The following is a 3,848-nucleotide window of genomic DNA, read 5'->3' on the forward strand; positions in this document are numbered from 1 at the left end:
AATAAATTGGTGTAGGTACCTATTAAGCGGAATAATATTTTTTGCTTTGATACATGTTCAGAAAACAGTATGAAATAATAAGAATGGTAAACCTAATGTAATTGAAAAAATTATGTCTTGAAGATGAAAAAATAAAAGGAAATAATGTAAAAAAAATAAGAAAGAATGCATTTGATTTATTTTATCTTTTATATTTTATAATATTATTAGTTATTACATAATATTTGAATACAACTTAATTTATTCTACTTAGTATAATTCATATGCAATTTGGTATTATTAAAATAATGAATAAAGTTCTAATTCAATTTAATTCTAAATTAAAAATTGTTGTTGATGGATCAAAAATATTAAATTTATTTATTATATTAAACAAAATATATAATTATATAATTATTTTAATGTTTTTTAACAAAATTGAAGTACTTATACTTAATAAATGTATAATTGAATAAAATACAGAAATAAAATGTACTAAATAAAATGAATCAATTAATTGGTGTTGTTTGTGGGTTTAAGTGATATAAATAAATAATTTTCAAAAAACTTAAAAAAAATTGAAGAAAGAAAGTTAAATTTACTCTAATAAATATTAAAATAAAACTATTTAGAGGAAATCTTGTAAAAATAGATTATCAATGAATTAAACTAGTAATAATTTGGAATACAATTCCCACAGATATACATAATGGAAATGAGCAACTACATAATTAGTAGCTTGAAGAATAATATCAATAGATGAATTAGCAAGAATTACTCTTGTTAATCCGCCATTGTAAATAAATTAATTAATCATAATGACCAAATATTTGTAATAGAAAAATTAACTTAATATCTATAAATAGTAGCTAATTATCTAAAAATTTTAATTCCCTGAGGAATAGCAATAATTATTATGGTTGCTAAAGTAAAGTAGCCTATTATGTATCAACATATATAAGTACCTACCAATTTTAAATATATGATGAGCTTATACAATAAATCCTAATAATCTAATAGACAATAGTTAATAAAGGATAAATTATTTTCATAATACCAAATGTTTCATTTTTATTTCTTGAATTTGTGTAACCTAAACCGAATTTAAGTAAAATTTAAATATATACTTTAGGGTGTACAAAAAATTAAATTAAATGTTGATATAAAATAGAAACTCCTCCTCAAGATTTACAAAATCTTAAATTGTGCTCCTCCTATTGTTGAATCAAAGAATGATGTATAGAAATTACGATCAGTTTATAATATTATAATAGCACAAGCTGCAATGTTGGTCAAAGAGAGGGCGATAGATATCCTATGACTTTATTTTCAATGTTTAAGATCTGATAACCATAAATGGCATAAATAATATTTTTAATAATTAAATAGTACATGTTAAAAATCAACCATATTCCTGCTCTCTTTATGACAAAATCATTTGACCGCCACTGACCAGCTAATATTGGTAGAGTTGTAGTGGCTACTTGAAACTTTTAAAGTATCTTATTATTATTATTATTATTAATGTTTTAGGCAAAAATGAATTCAATTTACTATATTAGGTACTAATTGTAAAATAACTTAATAGCAACATAAATACATCATAAAATATACTATTGGTAATATAGGCTAACACACAGTTTTTGCTCAGAATTGTTATTCTTATGCAATGGTTTTAGATCAATGAAATCAAATTTAACACATCCATTACAGTGACCCACAACACAATACCTGCATAATTGAACAAATAATTTATTGGAAAAGGTTGTTATTATAATGACCTCAATTAAATTTACTATATATTTTAAGTGAATGACAATTTTATCAACTTATAGATTTGTAATTTATTATTTTAATTTATAGTTGGTGTAAATATGTTTCGGCCATGGGAGGACACTAAGATTCAACCAAAAATTGGAGAAATACCTGATGGACAAAAACTTTTAGAGACGGTTAACTTGAATGTTGTGTTGTTATATTTATTAGGCCATGGATACCCTAATAACATACACCACAAAAATGAGAAATCCAATTTTAGAAGACAGGCGAAATCGTTTTATGTTAACAATGATACACTTTATCATAGAAAACATAGTGCCCGGGTAATTTTAATGGATGAAGAACGGGTGAATATAATTAAAATGATTCATGAAGGTTCCTCTGAGTCTGAGGAAGCAATTGCACTTTCTAGTCATCGTGGTAGGGATGCAACATTGCACATTTTGAACCATCGGTATTATTGGCCTTCGATGACTTTAGATACTAAGCAATACATCAAAGAATGTAATATTTGTCAACATGTGAATCCAGCTACACTGAAAATGGTATCCGAACTACACCCAGTTCCTGTAGGTACCAAAAATGGTATGTTACTTTTAACTAATTATTACAATTTTACACTAATTAGTAATCACTTAATAAAATATAATATTATTTAGGTTTTCGAGCAAATTTGCATAGACCTTATAACATTGCCGGAAGTTGGTGGGTTTCGTTATTCAGCAGTTGCCATTGATTACTTTTGTAAATGGTGTGAGGCGCGGCCATTATCTGATAATAAAGCATCTACCATAGGTCATTTTATTTATGACGAAATAGTTTGTTGGCATGGCTGTCCAAAAATTGAAATTAGCGACTAGGGTCGGGAATTTTGCAATAGTATATATGATGAATTGTTTAAATTAACTGGAACCGTCCATAAAGTAACTTCTCCATACCATCCACAAGCAAATGGTCTTGTTGAATGATTCAATCGCACAATTAAAAGTTCTTTGCTCAAAGTATGTTAACTCTTTTAGTATGATAAGTATTAAATAATATATTAAAGCTATTATAACCCCAATTTTAGATACACAATGAAAATAAAATTGAATGGCCGAATGTGTTACAAGGCGTTCTGTTTGCATACCGTTCAGTTCCACACACCTCAACAAAATACTCTTCATATTTTGTACTATACCAAAGAGAACCGGTACTTCCAGTGGACATAAAGTATTTCTAAAATGAAGATGGGAGTATAATAGATGAAAATGTTTTCACTGGAGAGTTTAATGAGGAAAAGTTTGAAGAAACTTTGCACTCCATGCTATCAATAAGAGGTACATCATATTTTTATTATTTTATTTCATTACAACTTAATTAATATTTTGATATTAGATAGAAATATTTAATATAATATAAAAGTATAATAGTACACCCTCCCCTTATATTATTTATTTATGTTCCAAAATAGATTTGTAAAATTATCGTTAGAAGTTTGATTATAAATTAAAATATTAAGTCTTCTGTTGTTTATATTTGTAAAATGTACATATCTTAGATGGTATAAGTCAGTTATGGTTTTAACATGAGTTGGTTGTTGGTACCTTTCAGAGGGTATTTTTAAATTGTCTCTCTTTTTTATATTATCATAAAAACAAAAAAAAAATTGGAATAACTTAATTATTTAAATTGGGAGTATTATGTTTTAATAATTTCTCAAAAATATATTCTGGGAGTGAAAGGGTTAATCCTAATTTTCCCAACACACAATGTAATCCAAAATTATGGTGACATATAAGCTATTTAATAATTTGCTGTTATAGGTACACAATTAATATTTAACTTTTTCAATGTTTAGACAAAATTCAAGATAATGTATCAGACAACATTCATCACGCACAGAGCTTACAAGAAATATTGTACGCCAAAAGACACCCTTGTGCGGATAGTGTAAAATTGGAGATTAGGTTTTACTAAAAAATCTGAGATGTGAAGACCGAAAAGGAGGATGGCTCTAATGCCATGGATTGGTCCCTATGTAGTTCATGAAATTATCAACAATAATTTATGTACATTGATAAATGGTGATAAAATATTGAAAACTAAAC

This window comes from Acyrthosiphon pisum, chromosome X (genome assembly GCF_005508785.2).
Source record: "Acyrthosiphon pisum isolate AL4f chromosome X, pea_aphid_22Mar2018_4r6ur, whole genome shotgun sequence".
NCBI lineage: Eukaryota > Metazoa > Arthropoda > Insecta > Hemiptera > Aphididae > Acyrthosiphon > Acyrthosiphon pisum.